Raw genomic sequence first — 26,299 nt, 5'->3', positions numbered from 1 at the left:
TTGGGAAGAAAGGACAAAATCGGGAAAAAGGTCAAAGTCAGGAGAAGTTAAATGGGGAAAGAAGTTCAGACAGTGAAAGAGGGCTGTAAGCCAAGTTGAACAGGGCAAAAAGTTAGAGGAAAGTGGGAAGTGTAAAAGGAAAAAAACAAAGAGTAGAAAAAATAAGGGGATCTATGTACGTGTAAATGTAAAAGAAAGTGTAAATGTAGTGTAGGTGATTAGGTAATCCCACTCAACTCTCTTCCTCACTTGTACCACAACACACGAAGCACTCGCCGTAACGGCCACTGTGGAACACCAGTCTGCTATTTGGCGCCTGCTGACCGAGCAGAAGTAGAATGTATAATTTAATTTCATATATTTTCACTTAAAAAAATATATAAATTTTTTCTGCAGTGCCTACTATGGTGCCAAGTCGACAATATGACAGATTTTGTTTTAGGTAATTGGATTTGAATTAAAAGTTCGCAGCAGAACTTCACAAGAAAGAAAAGTTAGAAAAAGTGATGGTGCGGGCAAACCGATTAGCTAATTCCGTATAGTATGTCACAACTACAAAATGTTAATAGTATACTGATGTGTGGTTGCACAAATATGAATTGTTATGAAAATCAAAATAAGAATACTAAAAATGCAGATGATGATTGCTCAGTGGTGGAGACAAGGGAGGGCCTGGGGGCCAAGCCCCCTTGCTCATAATCTTGGCCCCCTAGTGCCCCCCACACAGAGTGATACTGCTATAAGTCAACAAACGGTGAGTTGATAGTAGCCACAAGTGAAAATACTACCAAAACATCTCTCGACAACAGAGTTACCAACAGCAGAATGTCGTATGTTGCAACAGTGTGCGTTCCGAGCAAAGATCTCCAGGCTCGTTATTGTTTGTAATACAGCTAGACCTAATTCATCGAAATAATGCATTGACCACACCATCTGAACGTTTCTTTTAACCTCTGTCCCTTATCTGGTTATCTGATTTGTTTTCGACATAGAACCAGAAAAAAAGCACTCGGCATTCTCATTCGCTTCGATGTTGAAATTCCTATTAAAATAAGAGATGCTTACTTGCAAATAGCATGCACTGCAGGGAAACATTATACTTGTGTTGGACGAATAAAGTATTCGTACACTAAGTAATTAGTTTCCATTTATTATGGCATCATAGAACAAATACATAGCATCCATTAAATTATTTTGTGTTTTTATTATTATTATCACATAATATTGAACCAGTGGCGTAGGGAAGGGGGGGGGGCCGGCCCCTCCGGGCCCCCCCCCCCCAAAGAGATCCGACAATGTACTTTGGTACTTTGATGTTTGTAATTTTTTATATATTTTTATGTTTATACATTTTTTTGTTTGTAATTTTTCTATATGTACCTATAACAGCACTTGCCCCCCCCCCCCCAAACACACATCCTGGCTACGCTACTGTATTGAGCCAACTTGTTGAATATACAGTAAAAGAAGAGAGCAGAAGTTTTTTTTATTATTATTTCTCTCTGTTGTTCGTATCAAAATCGTTCGAAAATATAAGATACTCAATACTACCAACATCTACTATTTGCTACTGATACTGGTTCTCCTTCTCGACTACCTCCTCGTCTTGTCTCTAGTACGTCGTTTCCTAACGCTCTTGGCCGTGGCAAATAAGTAGAAACCTTCTGCTGCCATGTTAATAAGCGATACTAGCGGTCTCCAAAGAAAACGGAGTCAGCGCTTGGTAGACCTATACTGCCATCTAAAACCTGGAGAAATGAAGCTAACAAAAATCAGTGATTCTTTATAAATAAATCGTTCAGAAGTATTTTCTTTGAAACGATTTTCACTGTAGTTTAATCCTAAAACTGTTACTACTAAAAAAAATTCCGAAATTTATCACATAGCCAATGCTACTATCTCCTGATTACTAAGCATCAGGTAAGATACCGAGATGATACAACTTGGTCGCGGCAGTAATGCTATTTAGTGTAAAAGTGGTAGTTATTCTCATTATCCTATTATCTGATGTTTAGTAATCAGAGATATGTATAAGGAATTTGTGGAACCGGTCGACAGATATTCCATTCAGTAAGTTCAGTCAGTAAATATCCTTTTTTATCACAGATTTATATTAGTTCTCCCTCAAAATATGCATTTCTCAGAAAATTACATTGTAGGAATTATGCAGAACAGTAAATAAATGGTGACATGAACTTTCAACAGATTATACTAATCAATGCCCCTCCTTCAAATCTAATCTCAAAACTTATATTATTAATTTAGCATCGACTACAGGATAGTAGCGTTGTTTCAACTACATATGAATTTATTTTAACACTAGAAGGACTGGAAAAATTTACCTTCACTAAGGACTAAGCAGTCAATTTGACCGCTACATTATATTTGAAGGTGGAAGGCACGGACGGATCCAGGACCGACTTCTGGGGGGGCGGTGGGTTGTCATATTGCTACTTTTAAGGGCTTCAAACTATGGGATGGGTTTTATTTATATATATAAAATAAGAAAGTTTCCTCTTCTGGGGGAAGATCGCCCCTCCTGAATCCGCCCCTGGTGGAAGAGGGTTATTGGTCATTCATTGGATATCTTCTGTGGTATTATTTTATGACATCCGATTTCGAATTTGCTACTAATAATTTTGAATTCTTTAATTACTTCATAATAAGTAATTAGAAAGAAAAATATACGTAGTATAGTAGAATTTACTTTTAATACAGAGTTATAAGTATGTAATATATATTATATGTTACAGGTATGTTATATATATTCTACTATATGGAATATAATTTTTTTTAAAAATCCTAACGCTATATATATATATATATATATATATATATATATATATATATATATGGCTAAATTTTGAAGTTTCATTTAAAAATTGTACTTTGCAAATGAGATTTGGAGGTAAATGTTTCAGATTACCGCAGTGTCCTGTATTGTCTTCAAAATTATAACAATCATATGCAAGAAACTTTTTTTCACTATAAGAGTACAACTATATTTGTATACATTTTCAAATACTTTCATTCACCACAGAATATCTATTGCGTAGTGGTGGAAATCAGTTTTCATGTCTTATACGGAAACAGTTTACACATAAATCAATCACTTTTCTGTTGTATTCTCTCTTCCAAATTGAACACACATTGAGAAACACACCTCTTACAACATACTTGCTTCCTGGTTTTACCGATACACTTCTTACATACACATCTTGTACACCTCCCTAGTATTATTGCCATTAAATAGCAGAATTTGGCATTGTTTTCTCATCTTGTATTGTGGATGCTAATCATAATCCGAGAAACTGCACATCTTGTCCTGTATATGCCCAGCTTTAGTCAAACATTCTGCGAGCTGTCTCAGGAACTGACTTCTTCTTCTTCTTCTTTGATATATATATATATATATATATATAGCGTATTATATATTATAAACAATCCAGGAATTGAGACGTGCTATATCCATCACATTATAAAACACATGAACCGGCCACCTCCTACTGGATGATTTTACAGAAAATTTCCGAAGCATGTGGTCACTCTTGTTCCTCTTGCATCTATATTTTGTCAGTGTGTGAACGCTACTATCTTTGTAAATGTCAGTGGTATACAATTCCTTATATTTACAATGGATAATATGTCAGAAATGTTAGTAACAAAGAAATCTACTGATCAACTTCATTATATCTTGAAACTCAGATCGTAGTAACTACAAAGAATACGTTATCTATCTATCTATATAGGGTGTTCCAAAATAACACCGACAACGTTTGGGAGGTGATTCCTGCCAAGATAAGACAAAAAGTATAGACGATCCTGGGTGCACAAATGCTTCCTTTCGGAGTTATAAGCTGCCGAAAATATGAAAAAATGAAATTTAGAGGCCCATAGCTCCAAAACTATGGCACCTACCATAGTCGCGTCAAGACTTCACTTAGGAACTATTATGTGGTCTATCCAAATATACATGTCGCAGAATCCTAAATTACTCACTCAACAATTTTTATAGAGAGAGAGTTTGGCTACGGGCATGTAATTGAAGTACTCACAAACTACCTCTAGAAACATTGTGGCGAAAGTACCATAGGATTCTGAAACCATAGGAAAGTACCATAGGAAAGTACCATAGGATTTGGATTGGGTACATACTAGTTCCTAAGTAAAGTCTTGAACCTACTACGGAAAGTCCCATAGTATTGGAGCTATTTAGCCTTTAAAGTTCATTTTTCATGTTTTCGGCAGCCTGTAACTCCGAAAGGAAGCATTTGCACACCCAGGTTGGTCTATACTTTTTGTGTAATCTTGGTGTCAGGAATCACCTCTCAAATTTTGTCGGTGTTGTTTTGAAACACCCTGTATGTGTGAATGTACTCCTGCGCGCGCGCAAAGTATTATACCAATATCAATGACCTCATACCCCACAATCACAACGAAATTATGGACCATTAATTGCAAATAAAATAAGTTTTCAGTGTCAGTATCAGCAAGCGGTCAAATGACCGCTTCGTCCGTCTGAGGGTATTGCGACATAGTGCCCCCCTAATGACGTGAGAGTTTTCAAAATTTTTACACTTAGTCTACTCTATAAATGATAAAAAGTCAAGGACTTTCAAATTTCTAAGTAAAATGGTTATCGCAGAGCAATAGGAAAAGTTAGAAAAAACGGTCAAATTGACCACCCAGTCCTTCTAATGTTAAGGCTTTGAAATATCCGAGACTCAGAGGATACAAATAAGGGAAATTAGTCAATAGAGCGATAAAAATTTCCCTAGTGACACCTAGGAAGAATCTTGGTAATCTCATCAGTTGAAATATTTATCCACGAGGGATCGATCACACTACCTTTCGAATCTTAAGCTACCACTGAGCTTTAACCATTCGGTGTAGGTTTGAAGTGTTTGTATACTTGAATTCACGTCAAATTCTAAAAATTAGTGAAGGTGAACAAATGAAAGAAAGAAAAAGCCAGGTATACTTCTTTTCAGGCCCGTATAAAGGGGAGTCTAGGGGCGGCCCCCTAAATTTTTGCGGGCACCCTAAAATTTTCACGGTAGGCTTGTAAATGAATTATAATATGGTGATCAACTATAATATTTTTGGATTGGGCTCCCCCTAACTTCAGCCGAGCCCCCCCTACATTTTTGGGCTGTCTACCGGCCTGCTTCTTTTACTGTAAGGAGTCCCACTGAAATGTCTGTTCTAACACTGTTTGATATTAGGGAAAGAAAAACACATTTCCTCTTTTTGCTTCAAAAGTGCTCACTTCATCATTTTAATAAAGTAAAGGCACATTCATTAGGGCCTACTCAGTTTTAGAGCTCAAGAGTAAAAGTAACCAAAAATAATTTAACTACGGCCAGATCAAAACAAGATGCTGCAACCGGGGCAGTTGTCAAGGTGAAAAAGAAAAAAAGAGTAGGTAGTAGTAGTAGTAGAACTCTATATTGTTGTGTATGTACTGCATAGTGTATATGGATAGAATGTAAACTCAAGATCAAGTCATGAGTGGGAACCTTTCACCCCTTGTGGGGATGATATATCAATAAATATCTTTTCTTATTTATCATATCTTTATCTTATTATTATCTTATCATTATCTTATTAATTTAGAGTATTCTAGATTTCATCTAAATAAAAGAATTCTTATTATCGGACTTCCGAAGAGAAATAAAATGTAATAAATATATGACCGTGTTTATTTTAACTTGAGTTCCCAGTCACGGCCCCCTTTTTCAGTTTTTTAATTTTTGAAAAGAAGAAAGAAAAGAAGAACGAGGTGAAGTAGACAGGAAGAAGGGAAAAGAGGGAGAGTAAGAAAATGGAGGAAAGAGGAAATCTGGTATTGGTTAATTTAGGGAATATGGTAAAAGGAAGTTAAGAGTTGTCGAATTGAAATCGGTTTCAAGGATTATTCAGTAATGATATGGTATTCGATGGTCGAAATAGCCACATGTCAACTCACACACTCCCAAGCCAAGATGACCACATTTCGGGAGTCACCCCAGGCTAGCGCCGAAAATCAATGAGAAAGTTTATATTATCATTTCAAAACTATTCGATGTTAATTCAACACTTGAGGATTAAATTCTGAGATCGATTGTACTGTTAAACTTATCGCAGGAAAAAAAAAACATATTTAGTTGGTCTCTGGAGATTCAATATTCCAAAATATTAATAAACAATGGTTAGTTCCGGCTTCTCTTGTTCTCTTCGCTCCTCTCATAGAGCCATTTCAGATAGAATCAGTGTTTTCATCAGTATGTATTAGTAATGAATTGCAGCCATTGACTACCATTAATCAGCAAGTCTACATATAGGTAAACACAAATATTTCAATTCAAACTAAATCTAACGTCCAGCCACACACACACTCATACAGGACAGCGTATATGATTTGTATATTTAAATTAAACTAACCTAACTACAATTCACAAAACAGTTTATTACCTCTATAAAAAAATAGCAGAACACAGGAGGGTAATAAGTACATAGGTTAGAGGAAAAAAAATTGCCATCAATATTCACATAGATAGGATAGTCTGGAATACTACATTATATGCTCACATATCAATGAATTTAAATACATTGAAAGCAAAAGAAGAATGAATAAAAAAAAAACATAATGATTCTACAAGTATTGACGATAAAGTGCCAACATACATAAATTTTCGTGAAATGAATGAAAAATATAAAAAATTTTTTGTTGACCATTTTACAACGTTGTGTAATTTAAAAAATGTAAAAAAAATAATCTTCGATGAGTTTGTTTTTTTTAAGCCAAATTGGTCCAACATTTGAGTCCTGTCTCAAATAACTAACTTTATGTAATGAGACTCACTTGTACTAATCGAAGCGTCCATATTTATCTTCCGTGGTCTCTAACTAACTAACTAACTATATATATATATATATATATATATATATATATATATATATATATATATATATATATTGCATCACTCGACGTCTATTATACGAAACTTTCAGTTCATATTTTTATTTTTATCATAAAAATGTTAAGATCACTAAATTTCGAAGTTCAACTTCTCATCCCCAAACATAGGGATCATATCTTTCAAGGTAAACTATTTTAATGAACTAAGTCCTCGGACCAATCCTGAGTCCCTCATACTAATTTAACATATCAGGTAATTCATGTCAACATTTTGTAGCACCAAAACAAATTTATTCCGTGAAGTTCGTGGAGATTCGCACACGCTGGTAACATTCAATAGTTTCACTTTTGAGACGTACCGGGAGGATTTGGGGCACACTGTTTCAGAATTTCGAAGTTCGTAAGTCACAGGAAAGGAAACTATAATATCATCGAATCGAAGTTTAAAAATTTTAGCTACGACCTGCCATTTGAATTTCAGTTACATGCAGATTCAATTTACAGTGAGATTAGTCAAAACACACATGCATATTAATATGTTTACCACAGATTATCAATTCTACATAACGCGGCAATCCACAGCAAACTACATTAATATCGGGTGTCCGAAAACTATGGCAACCTAAGACGTCAAGGGTAGATACCGAGCCCATACTAAATATATTCATTAATATATTCGATATAACTACTTATTATATTCATTATTACTTAACAATCAATAATTATATTATCGTCGATTAATATATTTCATATATATATATATATATATATATATATATATTCACTAAACATTCACATTTCTCTTTTTGGCTCACATAACCCTGCCAAAACACATTTTTTTTTCAAATAGGCTGCAAACTTTACAAGAAATCCCGACAAAATAAAATTTTCATTAGTATTCGCGTATAGAATGATATTTGATATTCCAATGTTAATAGATATTATGTATGTATTCAGAACAAATTATGCAGGCACGTAACATAACAGGCAAGATGGACATATATACACAGGCATGTACAAAGAAGAAAAAATCAAAGATTGTTAAAATTAGTGGGCCCAAACTACAAAAAATGTACAATACATGCAAAAATAAAGTCAATTGAAACGAAATTATAATCGGCAACCACTTAGAGTATTGGCAAATCAGCAGAAAATAATCAAACTATTGAAAATCAGAAACGATAATGTACCCTCCCAGCAGTCACTTCTGTAATCGATTGAAAATTACAAAAAACGGTTCGATGTTGTTTTAGAAAACGGAGTACCTCCACGAATTATACCTTTCGAAGTCTCAGTTAGTACATTTTGTCAAAATCAGTAGTATAGTTGATTATATATTTATGAGCTTCAGAAACTGGGAGGGTTCAAAGATTACAAAAAAAAAAAAAAACTCGAAGGCTAAGAGAAAGAGACAAGATGAAGTAATGACAGCAAGAAAAGTAGAAGAAAACGAAAGTACTACCCACTACAGAGATGACTGGTCGGATTTCAATATTTAACGAGTCATAGCCAAAATCTTCATGTACGCCGAAAAGGGTGGTCTAATCAAATACATAGACTCAACATATACTTCCCAGCCTACAACTAGTCCGTGTCCTGAATGAAATTTCCACAAACACAATGGCTTTAAGGGAATTTCACTACTCGCTGTAATCCGGTTGAATTCTGGGAAGCCCCGGGATCTCCCGGAAAGCTAAGATGGATCATAATTTGGAAATTTCTAAGAAAAAAACTCATCCAACCTTCTCAGAAACTAGGAAGTCAGAACATTAATGAAACTATAGTAAGAGGGATAGCTAAGAAGTCCCTAACTTATAAGTTGCCAAAATAATATATATATATATATATATGTATATGTATATATATATATATATATATATATATATATATATATATATATATATATATATATATATATATATATATATAATTAATTTCGTACTGGTGATTTTCCCGCCAAAATCTCACCAGTGGCGTACCCGTTCGCAAGGTTCGCTAAGCCTTGAAGGTGTCATTAATTTCTATAACTTTCTAGTTTTCAAAACTAAGAAAAGAAAAGATAGACTCCAAGGGAAAAGGGATTCGACACCTCGGGTACGAGAACTTGAATAATTCTGAGGTTATTACAGTAAAATTTTGATTTCTGTTAGGTCTATTTACTCTGTGAACAATGTACAGAAACGATGTAACCAATGCGACGAAAAAAAATATCATCAACAGTAAATGGATATGGAAAATGCCACTGATCAAATTATAAATCTTGGTGGTCTAACTTTTAGGTTTGTTTGTAATAATTCCGCGAATATCTGGGACTGATGTTTATATGATGTTGCTTTCCGCTCCCAGATAGTAGGATATTGAATAAACTATAAATTAGCACAGGGCCGGCCTTAAGCCGATTGGACCGATTGCTCCAAATTGGGCCCCGCGCCTAAGGGGGCCCCGCGCTAGTGCCATCTACTCTACTGTCCAGTCTAATCTACTCTCCAGTGCCGTTTTAACACCATGTTAGGCCCAGAGCAAACAAGTGTGTTGTGGTCTCTATTACTAAATTTTGCTCCTAATACATGTAATTAATACATGCCATTCTGGTCGCGGGGCCAACGGCCAAGAGGCTATGGTAACGTTAAGGTGGCTTTGCTACTCTTGGTTATCAAGTACACACAACAATATATTGTAATACAAGTACACCAACGGACCCCATAGGTACACCCTATGGCCCCTCCCTAACAAGTAAATGAATAGTTTGTATTAAGTTTCCGGGCATAAACAAACATTTTTCCTGTAGGAGCAAGCAAACATTGAATTTAACCCTGTAGTAGTTTCTTCATTTTTTTACGTTTACAACTTCTGTCGTAAAAATTGATATTATGTCCAGGGAGTGTTCTACACACCCCTAACACTCTCCCAAAAAATTTTTTATGCACATCTCTGGTCGTAAAAATATGGTTTACTTTGAGTTTGTGTAAAAAGGTATATCGTTATTCTGGGTGCACACTCTCTTTTATTTTAAACACCCCACTAAGTAATAGTTCGCGCGTTCTAATTAATTATGTCATGTGATATTACCGTGAAACCGAGATGGTATCAAATATACCACCTTCAGTGCGACTTCTTTGCATATCCTTTTTCTTATTATAGCTATATTAAAAATTCAAAACCAGAGGACGAACTCTGCCCTCTCCTGCGAAAAATCCCGTGGATGTATTTTGTTTTAAATCAAGTCAGGAAACTCGAATGTATACTAGTGCGTACTGAATAGACGGCTGGCTGCCTATGAAAGTTTGTCTTCTAACTTGAATAATCCAATGGAAAATATGTCATCCATCTTCCATCAGTTCCTTAAGGTTTGTGATCGTCTCTCACCATTTCATTTTGTCTGAAGTCGATAACGATTTCAAGCTGATTATACCTCTCATAAGTAGCTACCTACGATGTTCAGACTAGCGTACATTAGGTTTTCCTGACTTGAATTCTTTTCAAAAAGATACAACTGTCAAGAAATCTTTGAACCAACGAATTCATGTCAACATGCATTTCATTATATCTTACAAATATAAACTTATGGAAACATAAACTTCACCATTGTATTTCTCGTAAAATTCTAGCCCAATTTGATATATTACATGACCCCCTTCCTATTTTTAAAAAAAGTCGAACGAGATGCAAGATGGCCGACTTCGAGATAGCAGCCATGATAAGCATACCCTCAAATAGATGTCTACTTTCTGCTGGTGTCGGTTAATGTTTTTATTTTTCAACCCTTTACCCGCTTTACAAATAAAATGAAATGTTCAAATTTGAAAAACATTGTTATGGTTTATTCTGATAAATCAGAATTTTGGCCACTGCAACCGTCTTTATGCAAACGAGATATACTTTATACTTTGCTTACGCTCTTTCTTGATAGCCCACACTTCTGTGCCAATTTTGGTAAAGAAACTAGATTTCGACATTGATATGTTTACTTGTAACAGTAAAAAACTACAAAAATACTGGTACAGAACCTTTTTGAAAAATTGCGAGGCACAAGAGTGAAATATGTATTTTAAAATTCAATCCCTATCTGCATTTCCATTTGAGTTATTTCTCTGAAAAATTAGCTGCTATAAGCAATGAATAAAGTGAGCGTTTTCACCAGAAATTTTTGCAGATGGAAAATCGTCATAAAGGGAAATGGGTATAACCACTAGACCAGCAGAGAGGATGTAATATAGAGGGTGTATCAAAACACCAATGACAACGTTTGGGGGGTGATTCCTGACATCAAGATAAGACAAAAAGTAAAGACCAACCTGGGTGTAGAAATGCTTCCTTTCGGAGTTATAGCCTGCGGAAAACATGAGAACATTAACTTTAAAGCTTCATAGCTCCAATACTATGGGACCAACCATAGTCGGGTCAAGACTTCACTTAGGAACTAGTATGTGCCCTATCCAAATATTCATGCTTCAGAATTCTGCGGTATTTCCGCATCAATTTTTATATGGGTAGTTGGTGAGTACTTCAAGTTATATGCCCGTAGCCGAACTCCCTCTGCAAAAATTGCTGCCTAAGTAACTTAAGATTCTGAAACATGTATTTTTAGACAGTGCAAATATTAGTTCCTAAGTGAAGTCTAGACCCGACTACGGTAGATCCCATAGTTTTGGAGCTGTAGACCTTTAAAATTCAACTTTTCGTTTTCGGCAGCCTATAACTGCGAAAGGAAGCATTTGTGCACCCAGGTTGTTCTATACTTTTTGTCTTATTTTGGTGTCAGGAATCACCTTTCAAACGTTGTCGATGTTGTTTTGAAACCCCCCTATATATATATATATATATTGTAAACCTGGGGCCCCGCAAAATGTTCTCAATCGGGCCCCGCACCACCTAAGGCCGGCCCTGAATTAGCATGATCACGAAGCAAACATAACTTTAACTTCCACATAATCATTCCACTAACTAGATCGAACAAACGTATGAGGTTAAGAGTCGAAGGATAGGGTATCATTAACTGTATTCATATTATTAATACATACGTAACGAACACTGGGCTAATGCATTTTCACTTAGGTGTCTCCTCAACTCATTCATTTTTCATTATAACTATATATATTATTATTATATTACTACAATTATTCATATATTTATTTCATTTAATCAACCGACGCACTATATTATGGACACCTTACTCTTTATTTTTACCTAAGCCACTCATACATTACATCACACAATATACAATAAAACTACTAAAATTCCTACTCTTAGACTCCCAACTGAGACATTTTTTCGAACTACGAACCTCTTCACTCGTTCCAGGTTATATTCACTTCGTTATTTTAAACAAAATTGTAAATACGTTTACTGAGAGTATAGATATTAAGGATTATTCTATTTCCGATTTGATAAGGTCAACAATGGCTTCGTCTGTAGTTATAGAAAAGCGAGTTTTATAATGAAAAGTTGACAGAAAGCAACAACGTGAATTTATATTATTTAGTAAAATAAGTGTTCTTTATTCTTTTGGATATTTCATCAGATAATTGGGACCAAATGTTGCAATTTTTATGACAGAAAGGGGGAAAGACTGTTCTCTACGAATATGTATTTATTTTGAATAGAAACTACATTCGATGCTTATACTGTAATTTCAAAATAAAGGGCCAAAATCTACCATTCTAATTCACTAAGTTGTGCGATGACGTCACACGAACCAGATGATTAGTTACGGTATTCTACCGCTATGGCGTTGTAAACATGAGCAAACAACTGAATATGTAAAGATTGGTCTTGCGTTTAGATTAATGATACGGAACTATATATTTTAGCTATATTCAATAAATTGAACTCATCGTAACAACCAAAATACACTGTCCTTAGTCTCTCATCACCCATTCATACCGACTTATTCATCATACATAATACTAATTATTACACACATTCAACTACTAAAGTCATAACTTAACCAAAACATTAGTGACATGCACACTTCATATATTAATTTTTACTATCAACATTTTTTACCATTTGAGATTACTCTGTAACAGCTCTATTGTACAGTAGGGAAAGAGAGGAAGGGTATATCCAGGTCGAAACCGACCTAGCAACATCTGAAATTACATTTTTACAAATATTAAATGCCTGAAGGGCAGGTAGTTTAGAATATGGGAGGGACCCCTTTTTCCCCCTGAAGGGGGAAAAAGGCCCTAACTACCACCGCTTATTAATTCATGACACTGGAGGGAATTTAAATTTGGGAAGAAAAATAGGTCCCCCGGAAACTGTTTTACACTTGCATATTCGTGGCTTTATGTGACATTTCGAAAACCTTCTCTACCACACTTATACTGAATAATAATAAGGAAAAATTTTCACTACCGATATAAACTGAAACTAATCTAGACAGGCCGTATATTTTTCTTCCAAATAAGTTTACTAATTATCGGAAATAATGGGCTCAAATTATTCGTTCATATGATCCTCCCCGATCTAGAGCAATATGGCGGAATCTACTAAAGGGGTCCTGTCACTAAATTTGAAGATTTCACTCCTGCACTATTCCTGCTGAAATGCTAGTCCGTATTTGCGTCTATCTGATCCTTGTGGCTTTAGAAATTGATTAGTCTATATGTTACCTTACATATTCAACAGCAAACTCCCATCTCCTTACAAATTACTGCAGGGAAAAACGCACTTCTGATCACTGTAGGTGTTGAATGTGAAAAGCAGAATCAGTCCGCCGAAAACAGGCAAGGTGGAAGGTATCCTCCAATCACAATAGGGTATTCAGGGCGGGTGGAATAAAAGCAAATGAAATTTGGACAAAACTAGTTATAACTAGATCTGAAATTGGAGATGGACTATAGAAGGGAGGTGGGGGGGGAGTTTAGATACCTGGTAAAAATTGATATTGGTCTGAGATTAGAAAAAATGATACCCAATGAGGGACTATATTCGAGTATGACGTCAGAGCCGCAATTCTTTTGCTGATTTAAGTTGTATATTGAGAAGCGAAATATAATTATGAAATATAAAGTGATTTAGGTGTAAATGAAAAGATTATTCCCCAAAAGTAGCTTTCTGATGGGATAATTCGAGTTGACACGTTAATTTAGACACAAAAGAATATATACGCAAAATAATTTTCCGAAAAATGAAATATAAAAAATTACACTAGGTACAGTCCTGTAAAAAAATTACCAACTGTAGTGGTACACTACAAAGTGTACCAGCAAACTAATCTATGTGTTTATTGGTGTAGATCAGCAGATGTAGATGAAAGGAGTACTAATCACAAAATTTGCCCTGGGCACCAAATGTCTAGTTTCGTCATCGATTAGGCTATCATATTTTTAGAGCTTGAAATCGGGACATTTTTTTCTGAAATATTAAGAATACATGATAATTATTGGCAGTTTAAGGTTAAACTTAACCTTCCAGAGCAAGGCTTATAATTTAATGTAGACGGGAACGGCAAATCAGTGTCCTGTTAGAGTTCAGTTTCTCTTTCTGTGCGGCGTTTGTCTTGTAAGCACTTTTGACTTGTACATCACATTTTAGTTTAGGTAGCGGTTGCATCCACACCTAGTGTATTAGTGTGAATATTAGGTTTAATTTTCTCCACTCCTCGCCAATAGGAGTTGACACATCAATGGAAATGACGTCAAGAGGGTTACGTCATAAACGGAATGTAACATCTTTTCTTATTGGCTAAAGATATTGCACATGGGTTTCTGCTGTAAGTTAGTGAACTGAAAATAGCAAAAGGTAAGAATTGTGTTTGGCACCGGATTCACGAGTTTGCCCTGGTGGCGTACGGTACCAGCTCTCGTATCGTTTTCGATTTATCCTATCACATTGCCTTTCCGTCTATTACTTGTGCTGTGTTTTAGTGTTTGTGTTATTTTCACTGTGTGTAGTGTTGAGTGCTAATATATTAGCTTCCTTAGGGGAACTTGTTCAATATGGCCACCCAATGGGGTGGAACGCCTTTGACTTCACCATCTGGCTCTCAACCTGAAACCTTGATACCGAATCCACCTATGTCAGAATTGCATCAGCCTCCAAGTCCGGCTATGGAAATTACCATTACCACTGATCAATCCTCTTCTTCTGTTGCTGTTCCGCCTTCATTTACATACAAACTCCATCATTTGGCTTCTTATGTGATGCACATCACTGCGAAAGATCATTCCAAGCCTGTGGGGAAAACTCTCTTGGGCGTGCTCTCTTTAAATCGGAAGTGACGGGAATAACCTGTTTTGATATCATAGGACACAATTTAATCAAGGCAACCTGTGACAGTGCTACACACGGTAATGCCTTGCTTAACAATGATATTCTCAAACAAGGTTGGACGGCGTACATACCTAAATGTGCTGTTACTACTATGGGAGTTATTAAAGGAGTGCCTGTCGACGTCTCGATGGAAGATCTACTCGCTGATATACAGTGTGCTGGAACACCTGTTGTACATGCACGGAGGATAGAACGTTTGGTGCGCAACAAGCCCACTGAAGCTGTGCAAGGGTCAGATGTTCTTATCATACCTACTGCTCCGCCGGTACAGCCAACTCGTCTTCCCACCACCACAGTCGTCCTCACTTTTGACAGCCAACTACTTCCTATTGAGTGTAAGTTATATTATTGCCGTTTTAAAGTCCCACCTTATATACCGTTAGCGGAAGCATGCCGCAAATGTTACCGATACGGGCACACCGCCAAAACTTGCAAATCCGCCGCTAAATGTCGTCAGTGTGGTCAGGGACATGTCTCCGATCAATGTTCTAACCCTACGATCTGCCTCCATTGTGATGCATCCCACGTGGCTGACGATCCTGCTTGTCCTAAACGCCAAAATCAGCAAAAACTACAGGAAATTATAATCAAATCTAAGTTACTCTACAATGAAGCACGCAAGTTACACCCAAGGCAAGCCACTTACCTCCTTGGGATATCACATTTAGTTTAGCTACTCTTTCTTCTGGAACACTTCCAAGTACAGTATACCAGAAAATCGTGGCGCACAGCCTGATACGTTGCAAGAAACTTCTTCCTTCAAGAGGCGAAAAGGTCTATTCTCTTCGGGGAATCTTCCCTTATCTGCCTCTTCATCTACTCCATCAGCTTCTTCCACTCGTGCTCACAGAGAACCGCCACAAGATGTAGTGCGTCAACTTCAATCTGCACCTAAAATTCCAGACTGCACTCATAAGGACTCTTCTACTGATGTTCTCAAAAATCAGTACAAAGCCATTCGAACTGTGCTGTTTCAGCAACTAGTGACTCCAACCTTCTTAACGATAGTGACCTGGAACCTGCGCTTACCACAATCTCACACATATTAGGATGGCAGGAACAAATCTAATTACAATTTTATAGTGGAATATTCATCAAGCACAGGGTAAGCAAATGGCTTTACAACGACTATGTGCTATTTTTCAACCAACCATACCCCTGCTCCAAGAAGTCTGGTCATTTCATCATTTCCAACTGCGCATCCCAGGTTATCGTCTACTACAGGAAGACCGATTGGATCACTACGACTGTATCGCTCTGGGGATTCGACGTGGACTTTCCTACACTCTCCTCACTGGAATACCACTTCCACCGTCTCCACGCACGCAACTACAAAGAATATGTTTAGGAGCTATAAAGTTCATCAACGTTTATTCACCCTCGGAATATCCCATTCCTGCCGCCTACTGGACCCGTTTGTTTCACCACTTCCCACACTCCACTGTCATCGGAGGAGATCCTAACACGAAGATCCCTTTGTGGGGCAATGTAGCAACCAACGCGGCTGGTACGGACCTGATTACGGCTCTACGCCACTGTACTTATCTACTAGCAAATGACGGTACTCCGATTGGGCTGCCTTCACTTCAGGCCAGACCCAACGCTCCTGACATCACCATTCTCCATCATTAGTCCAGAGTTGTATATCCAGCATACCTGGCGAGTTCATGGCTATGCTTATGGAAGTGACCACTATTGACTCTGCACTCATTACGAGTCGCCCGATCTGCATGCAATTCAGAACTGTTGCTCCCTCATTCTATACCTAAAGTCCCTTTCCCAACTCGGCCCAGTACCTTTCACTAGCACTTCCAATATCTTTTCCGTGAATGTACTACGGAAGCGGTCGAACATTCAGTGAAACACCTTCAGGAGACCATTGTGCTCGCTGCCCGCAAAGCTGTCACACCTACGAAGCCAACTACTTCTACAGCTCGCACCAGTCGTTCATCTATCAGCACTCCACCATGGTGGGACATCGAATGCCAGCGCAGTTGTAACTATCGCAGGAGTTTTCAACTGGAGTACCTGCGAAGCCGCTCACAAGGAACTTATCTTCGATATCAGGATGCCAAATTTCGACGCACACAAGCTTCCAAGAAAATGTCTCACTGGATACAGTTTTGCCGAACTCTAACTCTCTCCAACACACCTCGACGTTTATGGAACTATATACGGTCCAGAATGCAAGGGTATATTCAGAGGCCTCCACCGACAGTACTTAATGAAGACTGGCTCACTTCGTTTCATGCGATGGTTACTGCGGCCACTTCTTTACCGGCTCGTCAAAATCTGCAGCACTGCTTGGTCCCTTCTGAAGTGAATCCTCCTCTACTTCCGATTACAGCCACAGAGCTTCGAGTGCTTCAGAGTTTTCCTTCCACCTCTCTTGGTGTGGATGGTATCACGTTTTGTCACCTTCGAATGCTTCGTGCCAGCGGCTTCAACTATCTGCTGCAACTGTACAACAGTGTACTTCAAACTTCACAAGTACCGCAGTCCTGGAAACATCACCTTGTTGTTCCAGTTCCGAAACCCAATGTGCCCTCTGGTGACCCTATCAGCTACAGACCGATCACACTATTGCCGTGCATATCAAAAACGTTTGAAAACATTCTCCTTCAACGTCTCATGTGGTGGGCAGAGTATTACGATATATTTCCCCCAACCCTTGGCGGGTTCCGCAGAGCTCGAAGCACTCACAACGCTCTTACCAGTCTCGTCACTGACATATGGAGTACTTTTCAACGGAGAGAATACCTTATGGCCGTCCACATTGACCTCGCCGGAGTGTACGACAGTGTACCCTTGGATGTGCTCGTCCACAAGCTATCTGCATTCAAGATCCCAGCGAGATGCCTCCGCTTCATCCATAATTGTCTCATACACCGACAAGTCTCAGTGCGTGTTGGTTACCGCTATACCAACCCCACGATAGTTTATCAAGGATTAGCACAGGTTTCCCCGCTTTGCCAGCTTCTTTTTAATCTATTCATCATCTCGTTTCATAGGCAGCTCAGAACGTTGGTCAGAGTCAATCAATTCACCGACGATTTCTTGTTTTTGTTCGCACCTCCACAGTGGTCCATGGTGCCACTAAACGTTCTTAAGCCATAGACAACTTACAACAATGATGCAGAGATCATGGCCATAGTGTCAACTGGCGTAAAAGTCAGTACATTATCTTTACCCGGAAAAGCCGCACCATTCCTCCACCACTCACTTCAATATGCCCAACTTTCGCCAGTTTCTCATCTTCATTACCTCGGTGTGACCTTGGACTCTAGATTACTTTGGAATGCACATCTCGACACGTTTAACACCAAAATGCAACCCATTCTCAACCTTATCAGCGGACTCAGCAGTAAACGATGGGGAATGGATATCAGGTCACAGTTATGTATTTTCCGTCAGTGCTTGGAATCAACGCTACTATATGGCTGAACAGCTCTCTTTCCCCTACCTCGGCGGCTCAGAGAACTGTGTGTTCGATTATAAGTTCAAGAACTCCGTTCCATATTTCTGCAACCTCGAAACTATCCGAACAAGGCACTCCTGGAAGAAGCAGGTATCATTCCTTACAATATTCAAGCTTTTCATGAGGGTAAGCTTTTCATCTTGAATCGAATGGCAATTACAACACCACCCATCATCACAAAAACACAACTTCCATATTCTACTAACAGTAGCAAAACTCTACCCTATCGTCGACAACTGCCTTGGACCTAAGTTGCGTATCTTCGTGTAAAACAATGGCTGAATTTTATTTATCGCACGCCTAAACTACAATTCATCATACACCACATACGTCACTCCTACTCAAGTAGAATTTCCATCTCTTTCGCCTCACTGGCTACGCAACGCTCCCCACTCTCTAACAGCGCATCTATGGGAAAACTATATAAACCAACATCATTTAGACGCTGTACTTATTTACACTGATGGCTCTAAACAGGTAAAGGCTGGACAATCGAAGGTGGACATTGGTGTTTTTAAACCTCTATAATTTGCGCTGTCATCAGGCATTGCCTGGCCACACGTCAATCAACATGGCCGAAGCGCTCGCTATTCGAGCCGCATTGCAACGAATGTTATGCCTCCAACCACCACAACAGTTATATCGAATACAACGTAAAGGACTTCAGGTTACTTTCATACATGTCCCCGTGCACAAACAGATACAAAGTAATGAAAGGTCGACAAATTATGTAAACAAGTAGCGTTATTAGCGCCTATCATAGTGAAGATACCGGCTACCTCATTTATCCCAACTCTTGGAGCACAACAGCAGAGCAAATGCCGAAACTATCCACACCATGCTGGAGGTGGACCAGTTAAATATTACTGGCGAATAGAACCTAATCCTACCACACGTTCTTTTATTTATCACCGTAAATGCACTCATGCTCACCATGTCTTGTTCAGTCGAATTCGACTCAACACCGCAGAAACTCCCGTGCAAAAATATCGTCAGGGCCTTCGGGATACTCCACTCTGTCACTGCCAGGAAGATCTAGGTACGTTGAATCACCTAATCTATGCCTGTCCATACACAACAGCAGTACCGACCAGTGTTTCTTACTTCCTTGCACTCCCTTCTTGGTTATGGTCCCATTCCAGTATGTACCATTCTATCCATTAACAACTCCAAAGTGATTTATCATCTTCAGCTTCTTCTTCTCAATAAGCTTGATCTGTAATCACCCACAGCAGCCCCCATTATCTTAACCTGCGGTTCATGACTTCCTAATCTAAGCTAGAGGGATAAGAGATGGCGCTGTAAACACTAAGTATTGGGAGCTTTGCTCTCAGTTTTTATTCAATTTTAACTATTTACAATTCATTACCTTTGGACAATTTTATTATGCATTTTCAATATGTTCATGTGCCGCTTATCCTTCTGTATTATTACATTAATAGTGTGATAAACAATTGTATTTAAAACACTCAAATTCGGCCGTCTTGGCTCGTGCCATTTTAGTACATTTACTGATTTGAAACAATTTATAATTAAAACAAATATAGTGACGTAGTCCACAAGGCCCTAGTGGCTGGGACTTCCTTTATAAATCTCCCGTAAGGCAGGTGACTGAATAATCTAAGCTAACCTTCTCAGCAACAGTGTGACCATCGCTAGTACTTTCGTACTAGATCTAGTACCTTTTATAATATTTTAGTGTTCTAGTACGTTCACCAACAAATCTAGTACTTTTCTCTTCCTCTTCTTTTTTCATAAATACATTTGGGAGAGAAAGAGGAATCTCATGAAAATTTGGCAATGTACGAAATTTTAACAGTTCCTGGTAACTTTTTTCTTCCTTTCCTTTCTTGAACAGTGATATTTACAAGAGCGGAAGTAGGTCATAGATGCCATCCGGGAACCTCCTCCTACTAATAAATGACCACAGTAAACAATATTACATATTTTGTGATCCGTTTAAACAGCAGGCTATTAAGGAATTAAAAATCAATTTTCTCAATTAGCCCATTTTATGATATTTCTTGTTTTCTACCTATATTCTCTATATTTGTCATACTTGTGTTACTTCACTGGTTTTACAGTGAGTTCTAATACGCAGTGGGCGAAGTAAGACGGTGTGCGGTGGGATGCCATACCGCCTCTGGTTTTTCAGTAATGAGGACAAACCGTCTCTGGTTTTTCAGTGATCAAGAAAATAATTAAATAGCCGGTATGCTGAGTCAAAATCATAATAAAACATACCGCCTCTGCTTTTATCCACTTCGAACACTACAAATACGCCAATTAAGCAGGGATTCCGCCAGGATATTTAGTTTGGGGATATAAAGTCAAAATTGAGAGGTTGTAAGTGGTTTGCACGGTTTGTATCGAATTTTGATTGTAAAAGATTTAAAGCCGGATGTTCAATAATGTGGGGATCACTCCCCAACCATAAGGGGAGGGGGAGCTGCCGGGAACCTTCTAATAAGATATTAATATAGTAAAATGTCATAAATTGGGTAAAACGGGAACATATTAAATTTTGGTACTTTTTCCCCAGATCTAGTACTTTTTTTTTTTTTTTTGCATAGGTTAGTACGAAATATTTTTGTTGGGTTGTCACACTGCTCAGCAATTCACCGATGTACTTACCTTTCTTAATACTCCCCATGTTCAAGTTGTCACCACTGGAACAAAGGAGGGGGAGTGTCTTCTCCCCCAGAAGTGGAAGTTGAAGTGTGTTTGCATTACGTGTTTTGTTCATTTTTTTATGGTCACATCAAGAAATGTTCGCCTTGTTGAGAAAATACTGTGTATGTCTAGCGTAGCATTAGCAGTTCTACAAGAAATCGTCAAGTCAATTATAAAATAGGCTTGTGTATAGCCCGCTCCCCCCAGTTCTTTGTCACCGAAACTGAAAGAGTCATTACTACTACTACTACTACTACTACTACTACTACTAATACTAATACTACTACTACTACTAATGCTACTACTACTAATACTTCTACTACTGCTATACTATTACTACTACTACTACTGCTACTACTACTAATACTTCTATTACTGCTATACTATTACTACTACTACTACTACTTATATGGAGAACAGAACCCAACCAACCCCTGCGGGGCTTCTAACCCGTTCCGACTACTACTACTACTACTACTGCTACTACTACTACTACCACTTCTACTACTACTACTACTACTACTACTTATACAAAAGCTTCCTTACCACAAGATTTACATCTTAAAACTTTATAACATGCGATTCCGATTCATTATGAACTAATATGAATCGTTAGAATCACTATGATTCGTTAAAAATCACTGGGGGGAGCGGGCTATACTCAATCCGACAATCTTATCCGCCCTAGCTGAAAATCTTATCTACGCCACTGCAAGGGAAATCTTGAACGAGATACCTGTGGCTAGTAGTTTGATAATTGAAAATGAGGGGGAATGCTCTGAATTTCCTGAGTGAGTAATTTCCTGGATGTGAGTGAAGTAAGTTTAATTACATTCTCAGGGAACACAATTTTATTTTTCCATGTGATACTATTACGTAGCCTTATATTTTAATAGTATTCTTTTCTTTTTCAAATTTTGCCGCCCACTAAACGTGCCGCCCTGGGCGGTGGCACGGCTCGACCCCCCCTCGCGCCGGCCCTGACAATACTTTTAGTGTCACTCAAAATTCGTTTCAATATGCTATGTTCTGACAGTAATTACTTATATTCACACTCTCATTCCTTCACAAAAAGTATTTCACATCGTACCTTACCTATAAATTTTCTATTTCGTAGAACCGCCTGCTCGAGTGAACACAATGTCGAGTACTCATTCTATGCAATTACTTATGGACTACAAGGGTTATGTTTAGCAGAAGGGGTCTAGAAGCACGTAAATAACAGGATTTACAGGAGAAAAGGATGATGCAAGTACTTAGACCTAACATAACGTAACCAAATGTAACCTAACCTAACATAAACTAACGTAAACTGACCTAATATTAGTGGAAATAAGCGAAATTCTATCGTTTTCTTGGAAATTATGCTGAACCCTAACACTAATATAGTCTAACATAAAATAACCTAAACACGCCAGGATAATTTTGGAACTGGGGGGCCAAAATCAGGTAAAATCACCATGTTTACAGGAGAAATGAGTTGATGTTACGTAAGTACAATTACTAAGCACTAACATAACATAACATAACCTAAACTAATCTAACCTAACCTAAAACCAAGCCGAAACCATCAGAAACAGAAAATATACGAAGAAAGTACGAATTTTAAGTAAGGAATTCTGGCCCATCAAATCCAAATATCCTACCCTATTCTAAACTAAACTAACCTAATCTACCTACACCATCAAAAGATACAGAACATACAGCAAGAAATCACGAAATTTAAGTTAAATATTCCGGCTACCCAGGTCCAAAAATATGCCCTCATCTAACCTAACCTAACCTAATATGAACAGAAATTGTAACATCTTTTAGAAACAATGGCATATGTCGGACAGATAGAGGCCAGCAATTATTACCAAAAATTTGTTACTTCCTGGTAAATATTCAGTACTTTTTTAAAACTAAGGTTACTTTTGGTTAGGTTACATTAGGATACGTCAGGTCAGGTTAGGTTAGGTTCATAATTGAAATATCGCACCCGATACAGGATCCCGCCATAGGTAGGTTATGTTAGGTTCATAATTGAAATATCGCACCCGATACAGGATCCCGCCTTAGGTTCGGTTAGGATAGGTTCATAATTGAAATATCGCATCTGATACAGGATCCCGCCATTGGTTAGGTTCAGAATTGAAATGTCGCACCGATACCTCAAAACGGTCAAACTTCAATTTGTGTATGCGTACACCCTTACGTATTATTCCGCGAAGAGCAAATAGTCTATCACATATTTCCCACCCCCAATTGCACACACTGATTTTCGATATCACTACGACCGCACATTGCTCACACTTCAATTACCCTTTCGTAACATGGAATGATTTCTTTTGTACACATTCTGTTTTCTTTAACCTAATTTTGGCCCCCATCTGTCCGACATAACCCGAAACAATTGCTGGACCCCTTCTGCTAAACATAGGCCGATTACAAATGAAACTACGGATTGAGTATAGCCCGCTCCCCCCAGTGATTTTTAACGAATCATAGTGATTCTAACGATTCATACTAGTTCATAATGAATCGGAATCGCATGTTATAAAGATTTAAGATGTAAGTCTTGCGGTAAGGAAGCTTTAGTATAACTAGTAGCAGGGTGCGAATTGGCGGGGGGGATGCCAGGGATTTCCCCCCCTGACAAAAATCTTTCCCACCCTGGAGAAGAAAAATTTTTATCCCTGGCAGGGATAACTTTTTCCCCCTCTGGAGTATTTTTAAATGGACATAAAGATAAAATAGAAAAAGGGAACAATTCTTACTTTGCGTAGCTAACCTAAATATTACTTCAGTGAAAATTTATGAAAGATCTCACATCTCAACTGTTTTGTACTTGTTAGTATATATATATATATATATATATATATATATATATATATATATATATATATATATGTGTGTGTGTGTGTGTGTGTGTGTGTGTGTGTGTGCGTGTGAGGACTGGATGCGCATATGGGTGAAATTCATCCCCCCCTGGGAAAATTTTTCAATTCGCACACTGACTAGTAGTAGTAGCTTTAGTAGCCGTAGTGGATTGAGTATAGCCCGCTACCCCCAGTGATTTTTAAAGAATCATATTGATTCTAACGATTCATACTAGTTCATAATGAATCGGAATCGCATGTTATAAACATTTAAGATGTAAATGTTGTGGTAAGGAAGTTTTAGTATAAGTAGTAGTAGTAGTAGTAGTAGCGGTAGTAGCAGTAGCAGTAGTAGTAGTAGTTAGTAGCAATAGTAGTAGTAGTAGTAGTTAGTAGCAATAGTAGTAGTAGTAGGAGGAACGGGTTAGAAGCACGGCAGGGGTTAGTTGGATTTTGTTCTCGATATAAGTAGTAGTAGTGACTCTTCCAGTTCCAGTGACAAAGAACTGGGGAGAGCGGGCTATACACAAGCCGCGGTTAGTAGTAATAGTAGCAGTAGTAGTAGTAGTTAGTAGCAATAGTAGTAGTGGTGGTGGTAGTTAGTAGCAATAGTAGTAGGAACGGGTTAGAAGCCCCGCAGGGGTTGGTTTGGTTCTGTTCTCGATATAAGTAGTAGTAGTACTGACTCTTCCAGTTCCGGTGACAAAGAACTGGGGGGAGCGGGCTATACACAAGCCGCGGTTAGTAGTAATAGTAGCAGTAGTAGTAGTAGTTAGTAGCAATAGTAGTAGTGGTGGTGGTAGTTAGTAGCAATAGTAGTAGGAACGGGTTAGAAGCCCCGCAGGGGTTGGTTTGGTTCTGTTCTCGATATAAGTAGTAGTAGTACTGACTCTTCCAGTTCCGGTGACAAAGAACTGGGGGGAGCGGGCTATACACAAGCCAGATTGTCAAGTGTCTTTTATATTTTTTCTATTCAGCAATATTCTAACGCTCCCACTCCAAGTACGCAAAATGTACACTCCCATTTGAGACAGGCCGTTCTAGCCTTCCACATCTAGAGACATTTAGGTTCTAGCAGCGAGTTTTTAACCCATTTACAAATTGTTTATTATCGTATCTTTCATATTTAAGCAATACAAGTTTGACAGCGTCATGGCCGAACACATTAAAAGAACCATGGGAGGACAAAATAAATACCACCATTAGTAAGGAAAAGTTGTCCACAAAAATTTTGTTCCAATTCTTAGTATGTAAATTGAAAGTAAAACACTTTTTTTGTTGAGAGCTGGAACATATTATACTATAATGCTAGACTGTACACCAGATATTTCTGGTACAGAGCAAAGGATCGTTAATTTTGTACAAATTACATACAGGAATGGAGAATGGCTTGTAAAAGTTTGCGAACACTTTCTTGGTTTCGTACCAGTAAAAGACATCACTGGTCTAGAGCTGACAGAAGTAATAATTAAACAGCTAAAAGAAATGAACTTCTATCGAAGACATGAAGGGCCAAAGGTGTGACAATAGTTCCAATATCAAAAGCAAAAATAAATTCCCAAGTCTTCTATGTTCCTTTACTAAACTTTGTCGTTAACGATGCTGTCACATCATCTCAGTCCACCGTTTCATTTTTTTTTGTATAGTTAAAAAAACTTTATGCCTTTTTTTCTGTGTCAGTTGAACGTTGGGACATACTAAAGGAACATATTAGCAGCCTCACTTTAAAACCATTCAGCACCACAAGATTGGAGAGCCGAGTTAATGCTCTGACTCCACTTAGATATCAAATAGAAGTTTATGATACCTTACTTTAAATAAGTAACAACAATAGAATAGATAGAATGACCGCTCATGATGCTCTGTGTATAGCTAACCAGCTGCGTGGCTTTACTTCCCTTTGCTCACTCGTAATCTGGTATGACTTTTCACTCCACATAAACATAGTAAACAAAAGTCTCCAAAGCTTTGATTCGCATGTGTTAGACGCAGTCGGGTTTCTTCAAAACATATCTAAGTACTTTGAGAGGAGCAGAAATTATGTAAAGTTCAACTTTACTTAGTTGGTGTGATGGAGTTGGCATCAGCATCAGATATGGATGACCC

The 26,299-nt window shown here is 37.9% G+C and overlaps 1 protein-coding gene across 1 annotated transcript in view; it reads right to left on the bottom strand.

Annotated features, from left to right (window-relative positions):
• Positions 1-26,299, bottom strand: part of LOC145690581 (inosine triphosphate pyrophosphatase) — an 89,774-nt gene that overhangs the window by 51,572 nt on the left and 11,903 nt on the right. The gene's annotated exons all lie outside the window — the stretch shown is intronic.

This window comes from Thermobia domestica, chromosome 7 (genome assembly GCF_964235325.1).
Source record: "Thermobia domestica chromosome 7, izTheDome1.hap1.1, whole genome shotgun sequence".
NCBI lineage: Eukaryota > Metazoa > Arthropoda > Insecta > Zygentoma > Lepismatidae > Thermobia > Thermobia domestica.
The sequence above is the reverse complement of the archived record's forward strand: the minus strand, read 5'-3'. Positions and strand labels throughout refer to the sequence as shown.